Below are 20,945 nucleotides of genomic sequence, written 5' to 3' on the forward strand. Positions count from 1 at the left end.
ATATCCTTCAATAAAGACGAACCAATTTCACATTAATTCCGTTTCGCCCCAAGAAATATATAATTTATCAAACGTATAAATGTAACTTTGCAAATATTTAATAACTCTGCCTGATGGAGCAAAATTGTGACTATCCTTAGAGCTTCAAAAATTGGAATTTATCTATCATTATTGTATGTGCTGATATAATATAGGGAAAAATAAAATATAGGAAAAATTAACTGCGTAAAACCGACATATCCATTAAATTTATGAACACGTCTGGTAGTACAATCTCTTAAAATGGAATTATGGTAACATTATCCCAAGTGTTTGCGGACAGTGAGGGTTGATTCTTTGCTGTACGTCGGAATGCTGCGTATGGCGGAAAATTAATTTTCTTTATTAACAAGCAACAGGGGAACTGTTTTTGAGCGGGTCGACAAAATACATTCTCAATGACGGAGGAATGAAATACGAGAAGGCCGGTAGCGTGGCATGCTGCATGGAAATAAAAAAGAATGAAAAGTTGGTAGATGTTATGATAGGAGCAAACATGCCTATCAAATTTATGAATAATGGTTGTTTGGTAATGTAACCTGCCGAGGAGATGTAGATAAACATCAATATAGATTATAGATCATCAATTCAGGCATTTCGCAAAAAGTGGTCGTTTAACCCTTTGCAGCATCACGTTATACATAGCGCAAAATAAATTTCCCGTCGTAACAAATAACAAAAACGATTTTCAGCCGAAATACACAATAAATCATACGCGGTACGTTTTATTGGAAAAACATAAATATATGCATTTGTAAAACAGATTTATTTAAACATTTTGCCGGACTTTATTTATAAACAGTTATTTAAATACCTGCTGAATAATCAATCAAATTGTCCGGTTAAATATTACCGTCAACTAGGTTATAAGCATGGAAGATTAAAATTTAATTACTAACTGGTCAATAATATTAATTAATAAACATATTTACATTTACATAAAAGGAGTAATATTATTTGGCTGTTTGCTAGAAAGTCATAAATATTATCTTGATATTTCTCGATAGCTCATTCCCACTATGTTAATAATATAATTATATCGACCATGAGATTTTTCAAAATGTTTCTTAAGTAATTTTGAAGACCGACGCACTATTTATGAGCGATCAGGTATACCGATACATATACGGGAAATGATACATTATCACATTTTGTATGCCGCCATTGCCCAGACGTATTTCATCGCCAGTCGCAGGGAATGCATAAATTTTTATCGTAACACGACGGCGCGGCGGCGGCGTCATCGTTATCGCAACCGGAGACCTCGGACGAACACCGACGGTTTCCGGCGCGAGTTGTAAATGATGCGTCGTCATTCAATTTCCGCTACGCGGCTTTCTTCGGGGAACGGAGCTCTTTCAGCGCTTCGCGTGACCGTGAGTTTTTGAGAGTTTTCGCGACTTATCTCGGCATACGATCTCGTCTTCATTTCCGTCGCGCATGTCACTGGCTTTCGTCGAGTCGCCAGCCCGGAAAGCCGGGGATGTCTGACGTCTTTTCATGAAAAATTAGCGAATGCACCCGTTTTGTCGAGCAGTTTGTAAATGCTCGATGTGGATCGATCCGCTGGTACACATTTGGCTTTGCGACTTTGCTCGTTCTCTCATATTGAATGGGCGGAAATTAAACGATACCTGCAGATGATATATTTGAATATAAATCCGTTTACTTCAGAGAGACTTTGCAAAATGAAACACAAATCCACTTATATATGTTTAAAATACGGTGTATATAGTAAAACTATCGATTATAGAGTTCAAAGTTCAAATAGCGTGTCCCTCCGTCATAATATTTATTCTTCGCTCTCTTTCTTCTAAAATAAACGTTATTTAGAAAGAAAACGGCTTCTTGAATATCGGCATTTTCTGAATATACTTTATCTGTTTCGAAAATAATTTTAGGTATTTAATTTTGACAGTTTTTCTGCGCAGTTTCGCACAGCACAATATTTACAAAATTGGCACAACCACCAGTCACAAATCTTTGAACAAAGCTCTATTCTGACGTACGTCGCGTAAATCTTGGTGCCTATAGCCAGTCGAAGGGAAGTGTTCCAGAAAATTGTAGGTATAATAAAAACTTTATGTCTTCCGTTGAGGGAAATAAAAAAATTATGGTCTCCACTTTTCATAGAAAATGCGGAGAATAGTTATGAGCCATAATTTAACGCGCAACGAATTACGCGTGCAATCGAATCCGTTGTAGCGGATTTTCCGGATTTCCTATCCCTTATAGTATCGGTTTTACCACATAATCTTTTTAACAACTCTTACATTTACAATAGCTAGTCTATTCATGTAAGGTTAGGTAAATAATTATCTGATCGTTTGAAATAATCGGTTGTTGCTTTTAATAATAACTAGCACCACAGACGCGCGCTTCGCGCGCGCTATTTAGCTTTAACATTATGCTATTACTATTACACTATTAATTTCTTGATACACACAACTGTCAAAATATACGATGACAGCTGCAAATGAAGTAAGCGCAGCGAGAAAACCAATCAGCATCGCGGAAAAGCGGCAACAATAAATTCGACTATCGACTTAACATGCCTTTTTTTAGAAAGGATTACTAAATTTTTGTAGAAAGTGATTAAAATTCGTAATAATAACGTTGAACTCTTATTTTTAAGCAGTAGTTGAGTAGTAGAGCAAGTTAAACAAAATTAAAATTAATCTTTGTGTATCTCGTATATTTAGTTAAATTGAAATGAGTATATAAAATCTTGAAAATTTGTATATAAAATATTTGGATGGTGTATTATAAATATTGAAAAATTGAAGTCTTCTTGCTACATGCCATCCATAAAATGAAGCTTAAAAATCCCTTCTTGAAATAATTATATCAATATTTCAGACGTGATATTTTCCACAAATATAATTTTAATGCAATTACTAAGCTAAGCGAGATGAAAAATTGAAACACTGGCTGTTTCTCTTCGAGTTTCGACAGCAACGCTAATCTTCCTGCGCGATTATGGTTATGAGCTATATAATTTAATGTCCAACGATTGGCGCGCGTTGCAATCAATTATCCGAAATTTCCAGAATACAAATGGAGTACTAAAAGTGATTAAATTACTTGGCAAGCCGGCATTCGGGTAAACCAGCCGGTGATTGATACACGCGGGTGTGTGTGCGCGCGCGTTGCGCGCGAGCGACGTGTAATCATTTATGCGTGACTGACGTCTGTTTACTTGCTACAGATTTACTCCAGCATATTGTACGATCGGCCGGTTTTCGTCAGCGATCTAGACACGGCCATCCGGCGCGAAGGGACGTATCGGCGAGAACGTTTAAACAAAACATTGGTCCCCCTCCTTCCCTTCGACACGTGGACTCACGTACACACATTTTGAGATTGTACATATGTGCGCACTGCAATGATCTTCTTGCTCGAGCAGTTACTTATTTATAATTTTTATAATTTAACGATTTTAGATGCTATACTAGATACGAGTTGAGCAAACGAATAATGAATGAATAACGATTACGAATTTTTAAAATTCGGATACGCTAATCTGATTTACTTATAAGACGGAACGTCAAAGAAAGTATCAAATAAATTTGATATCGCGTTTGTCAATCGTTCGTTATCTGTTTATCATTATTATCTGCTTTTATTTCCACTTCTTTTCCTTTCCTCTCTTTTTAGAAGTACATAACATGTGTATTGCGGTTATCGCGTACACATGCTCTGCTCTACATCACTTCATTTTCGTGACTCTTATACTAAAACTGAAGAAGTTCACGACTCGCAATCTTTCGCTCGCAGAATACAATTGCAATTGATTACCTTCGCGATGACTTTCGTATAGGAGCGAGCGCCGGCTCGTTTCGCGTTCGCGCTATCAATTTCCATTCCGCGATTCTATCCAGCATGGGCGGGCATTTCCGTCAGCGTGCTGCATTTCTCAGGGAAATGGGAATCGATTTGAAGAACGCTGCTGCGAAACTGCAGTTGGCAACACGCCCTCTGCCTGTATGTCCCCGGGCGCCATCGGGTCATCCCTCTGGTGTCCCATTCCGGCGGATCAACCCCTCGCGCCTTTCTTTCGCCATCCCAATCTCCTAAACGTGCGCTTTTTCACTGTCCACGAAATATCTTTACAGCGGCATGTGCGATGTGTCGTTGCATTTCTACCTTCCTTTTTCTTCTTCCGGACAGTCGATCGAAGAATTTCGACTGCCCGATGAGAAGCGATTCGCGAAGTGATAGAATCGCAAACGGAATAAAGAAAATTGTCGAAAGCATCACGGAAGATTGGCATATTAAGCGATATTAAATTTTTTATAACACATTACTGCAACTCTAAGATTGTTGTTATTCTTTTGATAATTAGAAACAGCCATAAACGCGAAAATAAAATAAAATATCGTAGGATTTAAATACAAGACAGGTTTAAACATTTACGTTTCGGTCATTATGCACTGATTAATCGTCGGTCAATCAAGTGAAGTTAATTCCATCTCGGATATTAATTGTGATTTTATTAAGTCAACACTTAAGCAAAATATTTGATTATCTGATTTAGAAAAGTCGATAAAATTTCTTTGCTTAATATCCTTGATAACGTTTTAAACAAGTCATCCTATTAAGAGCTGATTATTTGTGATTGCCTTATATATGCTGAATGAGCATTGCAGAATTAAATTCGTTTCAATTATCAGTGAGTTTGGAACTTGAGAGCTCGTCCGTAATAATCCTCATCATTTTTGGTCTATACCACGTAGTCGCGCGATATATGCAGCTTCGTCGAGAATAAACTAAGTTAAATATGTACGTAGATACAAATAGTAAAATTGGATGACGAAAACAGCAAGTAAACATGATTTGTAAAACGTTGCTGTTTAAAAAACGGTAACCTCACGAAATGTTTAATTGGAAATATTTCTTTTAGCGGACGCGTTTTGTTGAAAGTTTTTGCCGGCTAAACAGTCGATCGAACATTTTATCAAGCCGGCATTTTATTCAATGTTTATTCAATTTTACAACCCCGTTTCCCTTCGATTTGACGCACACCATGTCGCAAGCCATATATATCTAACACGTGTGATGTACATAAGATATTACAAACTAGAAACTATAGTATCATAACTTATCGTAAGAAAATTTATACTCCTGTTTTCTCGACTCATCTCTCTTACAGCAACGGTCCAATTATACGTTGATACTTTATCAAGAAACATACTGCAGCTAAAAAAACGTAAATTTAGCATAATAAAGGAGACTACGGATATATATGCAAAAAACAAACGGGATGTTTTGCATTCATGTCGAGATCGAAGAGTTATGAAAGATCGATTTTCACGGAAAAGAAAAAGGATCGATTGCCCGCAGGCTCAAGGAAGAGCGCTCAATAAAGCCGACGTTATTGTATCGCGCGTACTCGATGCTGCCCAAGAACGATATATCCGGAAATTGAAAGTTTCCTGTCGGGGGGAAACAGAGAGGGAGGAAGAGTTGGTCCGCGAGCGACTGCCAGGTAGGAAGAAAGATTTGTCTCCGTGTCACGAGAGATCACTATTTCTTTATTTCTGTGCCGAGTGGGATCGGTCTTCGCGGTCGGCGGGAATATTCGATGACTCGGGATAATACACCGCGTTATAATATCCCCCGGGAATTGGATTGAGGTCACAACGGGGTGGATGGGAACGTACAGGCACGTATTATACGCATATACATACAAAACGTCACAATTGTGCGCGCTCGTCGCGAGACAAATCGGTTATTCGTGGATCGCCGTATGACTAATTGTTTCGGAATCAGATTTTTGCGGGAATTGTGCTCGCGGTACTCCCACTCTTTCCGCCGAGTAAGCGCGGAAGTAATCCCCCTCCTGAAGCGATTTCATCCCCCGTGTATTTCCATTTGCATCCGACTTAAGCGTTTCATTTGTCATCGTGGAGTTGTAGTATACCTCCATACGGACGTTCTGTGTTTTCGATTTGCCTCGGATTACGCGGATTTCACGGTCATTAGAGATTTTCGCGAAACTCAACTTGAGATAGCAGATACAAGTGTCCGATCATAATTAATTCATCTGTAATTTATTGATAATGTTTAATTAATAAGCACTACTATGCTCGAAATAGCAATTCTATATATATATAGACGAATAGCTGGGAACTCGACTGTGAAAAAAATTATTTTGTAATCTTTTTTTAAGTTTAAATTTTAAATATTTTAATAATTAAACTTTAATTTAAATGCCAGCGTCGATGTTAAAATCAACTAAAAGTTAAGTAAATATTTTACTGTTTTTATCTGAAGCTCTGCCAGCGTTCTTTCATTTTAATATAGAATGACTCTATAATTAAGTCTCCATTTTCGTGTGAGTGGGATTGCATGTACATGCACATGGGTACACACGCATGTGAAATTGATAAAAATTGTATTAAGGAATAAATTCTAGAATTGTTTTTATACGTTTCGTAATTTTCGGTAAAACAAATTGCAAATTATCGGGACAAAATCAACCCAGGTAATTATTTGTTTTACTGTAGATATATAATCAAATTAACGTGTTTCTAGCTGTATCGTGTTGCTATACATGTGCGTAATACGAGCACTATAGGGAAGTTGCTGACCTAGTTGCGAACTAAGAGATCGATCGAGGAGGAATAAGAACACAGTGTCTTCTATGAAATTACATTCAATTCTAACAAAGAAAGATAAGTGCTTGCTGTTGCCACCATTTCCGAGGAAAATAAAAATGCGCTGTAAAAACAACAATTGTCGGTAAAGTGCTCTTCATTCATCAACGAACGAGTAACGAAATAAAATTATCGGTTATTGTTGTAGCAATTATATATCGTTATGATGTCATAAATTACTAATACAATGTTTGAAGCGTTCGATAATATTCAATAATCGTATCGGATTATTCCTATAATTGGCCCAAATAATGCAGTTTCATAATTGTGTTGGGATTTGACTTCAGGTACAGACTCCAATTTTGATTCTAATCCCCCGAAAAACATATACTAAATCCTAATATCATTTACGATAGTAATAAAACGCAACTTCCGTATTTAAATTCATAATTGGTTCAAAAATTTCTTCGAAATTATTAGCATCGACCAATTTTTTAAAAGAACGTTACACTTATTCGCAATTGTTTAAACAGATCTGTTTAAACAATTTCCTGTGGAGGTAAATTAGGCTTCTCATTTTGCAACTTGCATTTGTATTTTAATGTATCTTTTGTAGTTTTAGGAGATTAATTTTAGTAGAGAAGATTTACGAAGAGACATATATTTCCTTCCAATTCTTTTTCCTTAAAGTGCCTCAGGTTTATCCGCGTTTCCAGTTCATTCTCATACGCGGAGACACGTGTGTACCTTTCCCTTCTCTCACTCTCTTTCACGGTTCTCTTCTTTTTTCCAATTTCTTTCCGGCAAATTTATCCGGTACTTGCTGTCTTCGTGTCACTCAGCCCAAGATTACACGACGTAAAGCCTAGCGGGAGTGCCGGTTCTCTCCTTTCTATTTGTGCGAAGAAATCTCGCGGTCCAGCTTGGCATGGAGACGCGACGCGACGCGACGCGACAGAACGGACGTTCATCTCGTGCCAGGCACAACAAATCTTCCACGATGAAAAATCATCTTGAGGAAATGGAACGGAATTTTTGCTCCTTACGATTTATCAATAGTGATATCGAAATGGACGACTCTGGACGGATAAAAATGTCAGTTTTGGGCATCGATATCAAGAAGCTTGAATTAATGTTTGTATAACAATACACTATTTTTCAAATTATTAAAATATGCTTGCGTATTATGACAGATTATTCTTCACATATTTCGATTTCTTTATAACATTTTGCATCGTTTTAAAAAATTGTCAAACAAGATATTAGACCGTCGATATATTAATTAAGAGATAATATTAAGAGATAAATTGGACAGAAAAAGTTTCTTATTTCTTATAACATGGCTTATTTAATATAATTATTAAACATAAAAAATAAAAATCTAATACTATAAATACTATAAAGATTACAAATATACACATTGAAAGCCATCCGCTAAGAAAACTATAAATTATAGTAAAGAAGTAAAGAAGCTCCCCCCCCCCCCTAATAACAAAATGTATTTCTTCTTAAAGCCGTGGTTTATTAAAAAGGCAGAGGCATACAGGCGTTTCCAATAAATATAGAGATCTAAGAAATTTTTCATATACCAGAAAACACTATAGAAATATAAATGCAAATGTAAAAGATGTATTAAAGATGTCTGTTGTATTTAGAAACTCGAAGGAAAAAAAGAAGGAAGAAGCAAAAATTTTCAAGAAGGAGCAAACCACAAACGAATGCAATAAAAAAGACTGAGAAATACATACAATTATTATCGAGAATGTATCAGTTTTGTATTCGTCAATATTTGTGTCAGAGAAATTATATGTATTTCTAAGTTCTTTATTGTTTTATTTGTTTTTGGTTTGCTCCTTTTTGGAAGTTTTGTATATACATACAATATGGGTGGCAGTGTGGTCTAGTAGTAAAGTGGCAGACTCGAAACCGCGAGGAATCGAGTTCGAGTCCACCTGATCCCAGGAATTTTAATATTCCAAACTGCACCCCCCGCACGAGAAATTTTCTAGAGTGGACTCTCGTGCGGAGAAACTGGTTGGTCCACATGCAGCGAATGGGAACTGCTACTTAATGATTCGTGAGAGGACACACGATAGAGAAGCATCTCAAGTTATCGATATATTACTAATAATGAAGGAATTTCATATTAATCTTAACATCAACGGTTTAAAAATTAAGATTGTTATTGATATAAAAAAATGTAAACAAATTGTGTGTAAGTATACGCATTGTCTAATATCACGTACATTTTCCATTTATACACACACTGTACCTATATATTTAGAAATGGATAATATATATAATGTGTGCTGTATAAATAGAAAATGTACGTATAGACAATCAGTATACTTACGCACAACTTGCGTACATTTTTTATACACTGAGAAAAAAATTTGTTAATCCCAAAAATATTTTGTCCGATACGAGCAACTAAATATTTTAGGTAGTTTAACTAAACGTTAGTTAAATTAATTCTTGATTAAAAAATTTTAAAGATTGACATGAATGCATTATACATTTTTTAGTGCAACTTAATAACTGTTGGAACAAATTAAACTAACTAACATGTTTAGTTGCTCGTATGGGACTAAATATTTTTTGGGATTAACACATTTTTTTTCTCAGTGTATCAATAACAATCATAACTTATAAACTTTGATGTTAAGAAAACCAAACCAAATTTATGTACTAAATCCAATATCTATTCTGAAATAAACTTAATTAAAATGTTCAAATAAAAAAAGTTATAAAAATAAAGATAACAAACTTATCACGTCTCTAATCGTTTTATAAATGTATTAAAAAGTATTTAAATTTTCAAACATTTATTTTTCGTGTTCTCGAAATGCGTCAATATCATCGATGTAATAAGTGGTAAAGAATTACGGTATTTAAAGCAAGAAAATAAATGAAAAGTCTTATATGTTCAAACAAAAAATTTCTCGATGATATTTTTAGTTAATCAATTTGCGTAAAATCATACCAGAGAAATTCCACTGGAAATAACAGCTGTTATTCTAGGTTATTCTATGTCCTAGGACATAGAAATCAGTGTAAAATTACAACTGTTATAACTGCGCGCAAAGGTGAATGTCGCCGTATAGTACACCTTTGAGAATACTAGTATTATTTCCTAAATTTGCATTAAAGCATGATAGCGTACAAGCAAAATCTATTTTGGAAAAATTATTTGAAATTGAAAAAACACTTATTTAAAATTATTTCAACTAAAACACCCTCATATTTCGGTTTTAGGAAGTATTTCTGTTAGTATTTCTCATTCATCTCTTTTCAATTCGCACGGGTGTAACGAGCAATCAACAAACTTCCCCACGAGCGCCGGCTTTGTACAAATCGATACTGCGAAACGTTAATCTCCAAAAAGCGAGCACGTCAATACCACGCATTTAACGACTCCACTGATAACAGTTACGGCACCTGCGAGCGTTATCGCCGTTACCGGTCCTGTTAAAATCTCTCGTTCAATTCGCCCGCGGCCTCGCCAAGTCCGAGTAGACGTAATCAAACTGTCGCTTCGTGGATTTCCTTTCTCTGTCGCTCTTTCTGTCTCATTGATTTCGCATCAAATGTGCCATTCGCACGTGGTCATGTCGCGCAATATACGTCATACCAAGGCTGACGATCGCGTATTCGAAAAATCGGTTGGCCGCGACATCAACGACTCCGCCGTTGTCGTCGCCGTCGTCGCCGCTGCTATCGTGGATGCTAAAGCCACCATCCGCAGCGAGGTAAAAGTCATTTTGGCCGGTAATTAGTTGCCCGAGCCGCGACAAATTGAAAAAGTTGCTGAGAAATGGGACGCAATTTAGCCCGCGGCCGCACGCGCGCGGCCGCGCGACGTTTTCGTGACGATAATCGAGCCCGCGCTGTTGCTGCCCGCACAGCACCGCGACGCAAATCGAATTCTTCCGCGTTTCTTCTTTCGCTGCTTTCAGCGTTTTATTTATCTTTTTTTTTCTCACACTCGTTAGACCGCCTACCGTCCAACTCGCGAAAGTTCACGCTACGCGTCGTCTTGCAATCCCGGCAGAATGCCGAGCAACTCGTTGCCAGCTTCCATGACAAATACCGACAATCAACTCTTAAACGTATAATTTTCCCCGTTTCGCCGGTACAGGCATTGGGTGCAAGTTATTTGATGGAACGAAAATTGTTATCGAAAAGTAGGTTGCAATGTGACATGTATTTAGTTCTTAAATATACACAAAAATGCTTTAAAAATTTTAGGTAAGCATTATTCTTTCCTACATTTCTGCTCTTTCCTGCTACTTTTTAGTATCCTGCATTTTATGATAAGTCATTTATTCTATCTATTACACGGAAAAAAATTTAGCTAAATTTAGTCGTAAAATAGGGATAACTAATTTTTTTGCAGCAAGAGCTATATTTTTTGCAGCGAGAGCTAAAGTTTAGCAATAGTAGCAAAACCTTTTGTTCTCGCTGCAAAAAATGTTAGTTATCCATATATTACGACTTATTTTAGCTATAGTAGCTAATCTTTTTTTTCCGTGTATCTATTTTATTATGTCCTTTCCGTTATTCTATAAGATTGTTTGTTGATTATATTATATTTAGCGTTTAATCATACAAAAATACTATTTATTTTAACGAGGTATCTTTTTTACATCATTCGAATATACTGTATTATGTGAATATACATATATTCAAGAAATTAATCGCATAAAAAAATTGTTAAAATTTATATAAATTTTTAATTGAGATATGATTATGCCCAGAAGTGATTATATCAAGTATATTTTGTATATCAGAATTATATCAGAAATGCGCAATAAACTAAGTATCTTTAATAGACAAATAATTTTTTTATAGTCTCTGGATATTATGCCAGTAGTGTTTAAGAGATAGCCTGGTCTATTTTAATGCATCTCAGAGTCTGACAATCACAGACGCTTCTCTTTTCTTCGTCCAACTCGATGTTAAGCGAAAATTTCATGACGAGCTCGAACGCAGTTCAGCAAAAAATCGAAACGATCCTCGGAACAGCGCGATTGTCGTTGGCATGGGCGTTTTCGCCGATCGGCATTTTCTTTTTTCCTCACATCCATCCGTCGATCGTCGTTTCGCTTCTCCTCCTCCTCCCCCTCCTCCCCTTCACCTCTTCATCCGCGACCATTATCTCGGACCGATAATGACGTCCATTATTTTTTGTTACTGCAGCGTGTACAGGGTAATGGCGGGTCGAGGGTTGGAGTATAGAGGGTGTTCGTTAGCGCCTCGGAGAATCATACGATGTCGTTATGCGATTACGACATTCGCCTCTGCGAAGTGGAAGCGCTTCCGGTTCTTCGCGCCCGCATCAGACGGTCGATGACTCCGTTTTTCTGAGCCAACAATTGCGTTCGGCGTCGCAGAAAGACTGCGAGAGTAAGAATGAGAGAAAAGGCGCGAGAGATAGACCGTTTAATTGGCGACAAATTATACACGCTCGGCCTGCCATAACTCTTGTGCTTTCTCTCGAAGGCGTGACCGAATGCGACGGAAAGATATAAAGAGCAGGCCAGGAGAGAAGTTAACTATTCAGTTTATGACTTTTTCGCGTTTACGCATCTCACGTATCCTCGTTCTGGATGCGTTAGGTACTACGTTTTACGATTCAATTTTCCTCCTGCAGATTATCGAGCGACACGATCACGTCATTATATCGCTATATATTTCTCAACTTGTACGATACGTATAAGATTCTTGGTTCTTTTTTTCAATTAATTAAATTCATAGAATGCCGTAATATGATGTATCGATGTACGGCAACAAAGAGTATCCATTTTCAACAAATTCATGCTTTCGGACTTTCTTTCAGTTGTAGATTTTGCAATTGTGACAATTATGTAATTACAATCCTTAACGACAACTGATGGAAATTTACAATTCATTTTACTAAGACTTTTTGATTCTCAATACAAAACATTGTTTTAATTAAGCCCTAACTCAAAATTCGGTTAAAGTAATATTAAATATTTACATGTTTCTTTTACGTTTACTGGTGAATATATATAGCAGATGTCAGTCGATAATAGAAATCAATTTCTTGGCATGGAAATGCATGACGAGTAAAACGATTGAGAAACCAACTGACTGAAACCATTAATGTTATTTAAAGCGGAAATATGGGTCAAGCCTTCTTTCGTTCGCGTCTGTTGTCATCTTTCGTTCGCTCTTCTCCTTCATCTTTAAGGCATCGAACAAAAAAAAAAAAGACAGAGAAACAGACTGTGTCCCTGTCACTTTACGCGGACATCAGTGATTTATTTTTGGACACCTGCTGGGCATTCGCCAATACTTAAGTCTGTCCTGCTTGTACCATAGCCACAAAGTCATATTATTTCAATTGAAATATATCGATTGCATACAGTAAACATCCGATTTAATAGCCCGGTAGTCGCGCTTCATTAAATCGCATATCCGATGAAATCCATGTGTCAATAAATCAAAAACTGACGATTAAATTGCCGCTGTTTATTAACTGAAATTGGATGATAATTTATGCTTGATATTCGTTAATAATGCGTGAGATATGTTTTTCGTTATCTGCAGTTTGCACTTGTAACTTTAAACTTCGGAAAATACAGTATTCAATTTTTATATTACGTAAACACATTGTATTCTCTCTAATATAATATATTTTACAATGCCAACCTAAATTTAACGATTTTTATACATATAAAATAATATTTAAAATAAAGATTTTTTATAGGCCAGGATTTCTAATGCTAATTATGTGTAAATGTGTAGAAAGAAAATTATATACGTCTTATATTTTATTATAGCCATTGTATATTTGGTTAATACCAGTAAAGTGCATTTATTTATTAAAACTTATTTTATAGCCTCATATAATAATAAAGTAGGCATGAGAAATTTTATAAAACCGGTTTTCTTATAAATTCTTATATATAAATTGATTTTAAAATTATCCGTTTTCTTTATTGAATCATACGAATGGAAAAACATTAAAACTTAACATTGTTACACACGCAATACTCGCGATTGATAAATAATACACTAATTAGTTATTTTTTTATTTCTTAGAGTCGTTTCATTGTAATGACAAATATAAATGAGCTTATTTTTGAGCTGCTTCTAACTGCACACGATAAAGTACAATCTTGATAAAAATTTTATGGAGATTAAGGTGACTATTCAATCATATTTTTTCTCATTTATTTTTCGTTGCTTTAATGGATTAATATAAGATCGTCCAATTTAATTATTCGTTTCCACGAAGTAATATACAGTACACGATATCGATATTGGAAGATTGCCTCACTGGTAGGCGTCGCGAAATAAGCGAAGTTACCACAATACTCGCTCGCGTAAAGACTGCATCGATTATCGTTATTTTACGGAAAGTGTCACGGTGTGACTTATCGCGTTATCGCGACAATACAGCTGCGCACGCATCATGCATATATCTGCATATGTGCAATCGAGTGAATGGACTGTATTATTAACGTGAATTATCGAGTGTGTCATAGCGGTTTATCGAATTTCCCTCTCGCTTCATCTTTGTTCTTCTCTCAGGCTCTTTCAGAGCACCAGAGACATAGTCGGTGCATTTCGAATTTCAGTAGAGACATTCAGTAGACATTCCATCGATATTGATCGTTAATGTCCGCCAACTGACTTCAGGGTTAACCTGAATATTTTATAGAGCCTACCACGGAAACGAGACTGGCCGGCGTCGAATAAGGAAGGAAGGCTACTTTCGTTTCCGCCACCGACCTGGATGTCTTTTTCATCTTTTTCCATCCTGATCTCGATAGTTCCTCTCAGCTTATTTTTTATTTAGGTTTTTTGGAGGCAAAGCTATTTTCAATGTTTGTAGAAATTAATAGAAGGACACGTATTATTTAGTCTTAAGTCGGCCAAATATTTTAACGTATATTACATTATATTAATATTCGAAAATTTTCTAGATATGTCTGTTACATTAATATTTACATTTATATTATCTAATATTTTCAACATTTTTGGATTTGCATATCTCTCTCGTTATTTGAAAGATTTAGTATTCTTGTGACATTTTTCCAATGTCTTGCCTTCAATCTATTAAATTTTCAAAGAAAAATTTAATTTTACATCGACGTTTCCTTCTGTAATAACTTTATCTAAATTGAATAAAGTCCAACCTATAAAATTAGTATAACGCTAGAAATACATTAAAACTAAATAAAAATGACGTTTATTCAAATGCAGTGACCGACGTGTTAAAAAAGAATTTCCTTCCCTATGTCTATATATATGTGAAATTTACAATATTTCTCATTCTTAATTGTAAGCTTGCGTTATACAACATCATATATAGATCTTTCAAAAGAACTGACGGGTGATCGATTACGAGGAATTTTCTGCTCGCCATTTGCGCGCATTCATCGATCGCGCCGAAGCACTCGCCGTATAATGGTTTCATTTTCCATTTGTATCTCGCCTACTAACGCTCCAATATCTCTCGTCCCGCCGCGCTTTAATAATATTACGCATTGTTGCGAGCGCGGTATGCATGCTTGTAAATTCGCCACGGTTTTCCGCCAATTTCGCGGCTGCGAGCCAGACGCGCTCTTCCCCCTTCTTTGCCGCAAAATCGCCACGGGATACTCCGCTATTTCAATTATAGACGCAAATACCTTTTTTTTCCCCCCCTCGTGCGACGTTGATTTACACGCACGAGAAAAATTTTCATTGGCAACGGAAAAATAGCACGCAACGTTTTTTTTAACGAATTTTGGCGATATATGAAGTAGATTCCCGCATTGAGAGAACGAAAATAGACGAGGATTTTTACAATGGATAATAAAACATACCTTTCTGAATGCGATATGATATTCGAGCTATTTTATATCACAATGTGATATTTGAATACTATTTTGAACGCCATGCAATAGATAGATAATTTCAGTCTGAAATTGTAAACCATCGTGCCTCAAACTATCGCGATAGTAGAAATCGATCCGCGCGCGAATCGTGCGTGTGGAACAACAGGATCTCTCGCTGATTCCCATACGAAGTAAATCTGCCGTTGGACACCAAATAGCATTGAAACGCATTGGTGTACTCGGCTTAGAGTGGGAAGGTTGCAAAAGGGTGACTAAAGGAGTCGGCGGTGAGAGGAGAAAGAGAATGAGGGAGAGAGAGAAAGAGAGGGGAAAGGTTTCGGGCTCTCGAGTCATTTCTCCGAGCCAACACAGACCTCTCAACTCGACGCCACTCGTGGAAACGAAATCTGATACGAGAAAAGCTAAACTCCTTCAAATGCACAAGCCGTTCTCTATTCGCCTTCTATCTACCCTCTCCCGCCTATACCGCTGCTACCCCCGTCCCCGTCTTCTTACTCCCTCCCCCCGTTCTTCGGAGTTTGCAATCCCCTGAGCGTCCTCCTCGTTTTCCGCCGCCTCTTTCGACTCTTGCTCCTTTCAGCTACCCACTTATACTCAGTCAACCCTTTTCATTGCGAAAATGTCGTTCTGCAATTCACCTTTCCTCTTCCTCTTCCTTCTTATCCTTCCTTCCCCTTCCTTTCCATTTTCTCTCTTTTTCTTGTTCTCTCTCTCTCTCTCTCTCCTCTCTACTTTCCTTCTTTTTATACGTCGTTCAAGGACGTTCCACTTTCTTCTTCTTCTTTCCTCCCTTTCTCTACATCAGAGAAACCCCGCGCTCCAGATTTGTTTTCTATCACTCTATTCCCGATTGAACATTGCCCGCCGCACGCTCTTTCTCGAAGAGCAACTGCTCGACTTCCGGCTATTTAACCCCCTTAATTAATAGCCGGCATAAGAGTCTCAGATTCAACCTCTTTCATGGCACGCGACCTTCTTTGGAAGCGAGGAAAAAGTCGAGTGGAGAGCCTGTCGCTTTTTACTTTCGTGAGTAGACCGGTAAGGAGTATTGTAGATGTACATTGAGTAAACTGAACGAGTAATGTCAGATAATAAATAAATTATCGTTTTCCAACAGTGTTCTTTGTACATCTCTTACAGCTTATTATAAATGTTCCTTTTTCTTCTTTCCTTCATTATTCCAAGATTTAAATTTAAATGACGCTACGTTCTTTATGTACTAATAAGAGCATTATGTACTTGAAAATTAATATTACATATTATGTTGCTAATGTTAAAAGAAAATGTCTATTGGGCGAAAATTTAAGTAGTATGCAAGTTAGTTTTTTTAAGAAACAAAAAAGAAATTTATAAAATGGGTACATTATAAAAATATTATGACACTACATGCAGCAGAAATAGCATACTGTTAGTTTCATGGCGATTTTAATGCTGTGATAGTGCATTAAAATAGCTATTGTGATTGTGCATTTGCAGCTATTACTGTACTCTGTAATGCTTGAATGTAAAAAGATGTCTATTTTTTAAGAATACTAGACACCACAGACGCGCGCTTCGCGCGCGCTATTTAGCTTTAACATTATGCTATTACTATTACACTATTAACTTCTTGATACACACAACTGTCAAAATATACGATAACAGCTGCAAATGAAGTAAGCACAGCGAGAGAACCAATCGGCATCGCGGAAAAGCGACAACAATAAACTTCGATAGATTCGAGTATCGACTTTACATCTCTTTTTTAGATATAGATGGATAAAAAAGAAAAAAGTAAACTTCAGTTTGTGCTATTTCGCTCTATTGATTATAATTATTTATCAACATATGAATTTATATGAGTTTTAGTCTTATTCTGATCATTTTTCTTTTTCTTAAGAAAGATTAAATTTTGCTTCGACTTTTTTCAACTATTTACTGTGCTATTAGTCATAAAAGCACGTATACATAATAGGCTGTATATGTATCCGCAATGTATTGAGCTCGAGTATGTGGGTTCACTAAACTACTAAAGCTAAATGACTGTGCGGATCAGTCATCCCTGCAGAAGAAAAGGTGCCTGAAGCGATGCCAAGATGATGCTGCCGCCGCACGATGCGTAAGAAAAGCTTGTTGTTTCGCTTCGCTCGATGGATCGATAAAGCTTTTTTTTTCTTGAATAAATTTTACAAGACACGTGGCATGACTTTAAATTATTCGCAAGTTCAATGCTGCTCGCGTGCAAAGAATGGATTTAATGGGTGTGAAATATATGGAAGTTCAGATACGCAGTCGTGGTTTTACAAGAGTTTTACTTTCTAAAGCGCAGTGATTTATTATTCTCGTAATTAATAAAACATTCTATTAACTTTTTCTAAAAATATTTTTAATATTTTCAGAAAGCAATATTAACGTGAAATATAACAGTAATCACAGGAATCAAGCTTAAATTGTAACTACTACTATACTGTAAAGCAATATAATAAAGTTTACGCAATATAAACGTTTATTATTAAAAAAAAAATAGTAAAAAGATTATTCTCATGGCAGACTTAAATGAATTATGTGGAAAGACCCTTAGGATTATGTAATTTACATAAATACATAATTAAAGGGACAACTGCGGTGTGTTGTTAAATTCATGTTGTTAATAGAAAGGAAGATTTTCATAAATTTAATATATTGGAACATCATATGTAATTGATGCAATTTATTGCGGTTCAGCCACATTTAACATATCGAGTATTATTAACGATCCGCACGCGGCTTTGCAGGGATCGTCGCACATTCAGCACGCCCTTTCGCTCTTTCGATCGATAATAATTATTCTCGTAAATTCAGGCATAAGCACGCGTGTATGAGAGCTACAGGCCGGAAGAGGGGAGGATAGGAAGGACGGAATTGCCAGGCCTGCTCGGTTAAATGCTCATAATGACGTCTCGTAATTGCATCGAAAGTTTCCAGGGAAACTGTAATTATCGTACAGGCTCACTTCCAACGATATCTTCGGCCCCCCGGTCGCCTGTAATCGACGGGACGCCAAACCTGAAGAAAGGAAAGCTGCTTTTCTGATGACGGAATATTTTTCCAAGCGCGGGCGAGGACGGCGTTATCTCGAATCGAAAAGAGGATCGAGAGCTTTATAATGGAGCCTCCTACCCTCGGATATTCGAAAGAGAGACAGAGAAGCTTAAAAATGCGTCATTTGAAATTTTCTCTAATCCCTGCTCCAGTTAAATCAATTAGCGCCAACGAGAAGATTGTTCAAATTTCCTCATTCGTATACACTACGGCCCTTCTGTACACAGTTTAATTTAAAATCGCCATTTTTAATCCCAGACTTTGTTAAACTCCAGCACTCATTTTGCAGTTGATAACGTGCATAAATTTCCTAGCTTTACAAATGTTATAGTATTACCAGTTCTTATATATAATAGCATTTTAATGATAAATAACGATTATTTAGTATAAACACATACAATTTTATATTAATTTACTTACTAATCTTTTTTTGCAACTCTAATAGTTTGTTTTTATCACACGTAAAACTGATGGAAAGAGAAGAATAACAGTTATAAATATGCTTTTCCTTCCATCAATAATATAATTTTGCATTTTTTATTTAATTAAGATTCCATAGAGTCATAACATCCTCGATTTCTGATAAGTTTGTAATATTAAAGCAATTGTACTACTTCGTTCCGCAATTAAGAAAGGAGTCGATTGCTCGAAGGACATGATTCTAGTAGTATGAATCGATGTTGTTTGCGACCGCGACGCACCGCTCGTTTGTATCGATGATTACTCCAAGATTCATCGAGCCTGCCACATTGATTTGAATAATTTATTCGAACGATCAACCATATTAATATTCATTATTCGGTCAATCATCGGCACTCGGATAATTATCTGCGTAAACGTTCATTATTCGGCTAAGCGGATGCATCTGGCAATTGATTCGGCACTCGGCATATGTTGAAGCTATCTAAACATTTCTATAGATAACAATGTTGATACATGCAGCAACAACCGTGATTTGTGATCAGAGGTGACTAACTTGCGTTTGGTTTGAAAGATAATCATCCAGAAGCCATCGCGCATGTCCATAATGCAGGTAGCATAATATCATAATATACTACTGCATAATATAATTTTATAATATTCACTCACATCGCAAAATAATCATTGCAGTTCTTTGTAATATATTTGGAATTAATTTACTGCACAAAGTTTTGACAGTTAAAAATGTGTTGCCAATTTTATCAAATTAATTCCATTTTTTAATTTAAATTTTGAAGAAACTCGCATACACGCATATATTTATCGCAGTCGAACATCAAGTTAATTATTACGTCATGTTCACTTACCCCACTGAAGGTCTTGACGTTATGAAGAGCGTTCTGCGCTGCCAAAGCAGCTTTTCTAGTGTAAAAGGTTACAAAGCAACATCCTGTAACAGAAAATTGATGATTTTGGTTAGTTGAGTCTAGGAAAAGTATTAAATTAATTGATCATTTCGCTAATAAAAAATGTTAAGAATGGTTTCTTACATCAGCTAAGCTTTTCTTTGGAGATTTATTATTAAGACCAGTATTAGTACTGTCCTTTGTCAGTCAATTTCACGAAGGAAAATTTATTTCGATTATTGACAGACTAATTGTGAAAACTTTTATCCACATTATGACTAAACTGACATAAAAATTTCACAATATATCAAAAAAATAAAAATTACAAAGTTATCAAACTACAACGCTACTTTCTGGCAGTAAGCGAATGAAAAGTTCCGCACTTCGGGTCATCATACTCAATGTGGCTACCAACAAGAAACTATGATAGACACGAATGGTCGCAGAGTTCGTGCAAACGGTGACAGGTTCGATATGGAAGACGATCGGAGGGGAAAGAGTGAAGTCGACTCTCGGGGACCTCATCAAGGGTCTTCCGTATCCCCCGGTTGTCGAAGCTGGACACCATCCAAGCTTCAACCGGTCGATAGTTACGAGTTGCCAAAAGTTCGATCCCCGCCTCTTTCTCAACTAGCATCGTATACTCGACCCGCGTTCTTCTTTGGTATCTCTAACGTCTCAAATGAATCATTAGTTTATCTATAGACGAAATAAGGATGGCCGAATGCTCTGTCAAATAGAAGTTGAAAGATAGTATGGCGTATAAATAATGTATAAATCTATAGTCAGATTCCATGAAATCAAAGATTTGTAGAGATTTGAATATCGCATTAAGGAAATTGCGTTATTAAAAATTTGTGGTATAAAAATTCTATGAAATCAAGATTTATCGGTTTATGTAATTTCAATTTCAAAAATTTGTGAAAAATATATATACATAAATTACATACATATAAAGATAAGTAATTAAACTATGAAAAAATGTAATTTAATAGTGAGAAATTTATAGTAAAATTGGAGTCAATGTAGGGGAAGAAGGGACTATTTGA

At 36.2% G+C, this 20,945-nt stretch overlaps 1 protein-coding gene across 2 annotated transcripts in view; it reads right to left on the bottom strand.

The window, feature by feature from the left end:
- LOC139781149 (CUGBP Elav-like family member 1-A) overlaps window positions 1-19,936 on the bottom strand; it is a 98,500-nt gene extending 78,564 nt beyond the window's left edge. For both annotated transcript variants that reach the window (XM_071719984.1, XM_071719982.1), the window contains exon 1: window positions 19,858-19,936. The gene's annotated coding sequence lies outside the window, so the exon portion shown is untranslated. The remainder of the gene's footprint in view (window positions 1-19,857) is intronic.
- Between the last annotated feature and the right edge of the window lie 1,009 nt (window positions 19,937-20,945).

The sequence above is a fragment of the Temnothorax nylanderi genome, unplaced genomic scaffold (assembly GCF_030848795.1).
Source record: "Temnothorax nylanderi isolate EJ_2023f unplaced genomic scaffold, tnyl_v1.0 TNYL_tig0318_pilon, whole genome shotgun sequence".
NCBI lineage: Eukaryota > Metazoa > Arthropoda > Insecta > Hymenoptera > Formicidae > Temnothorax > Temnothorax nylanderi.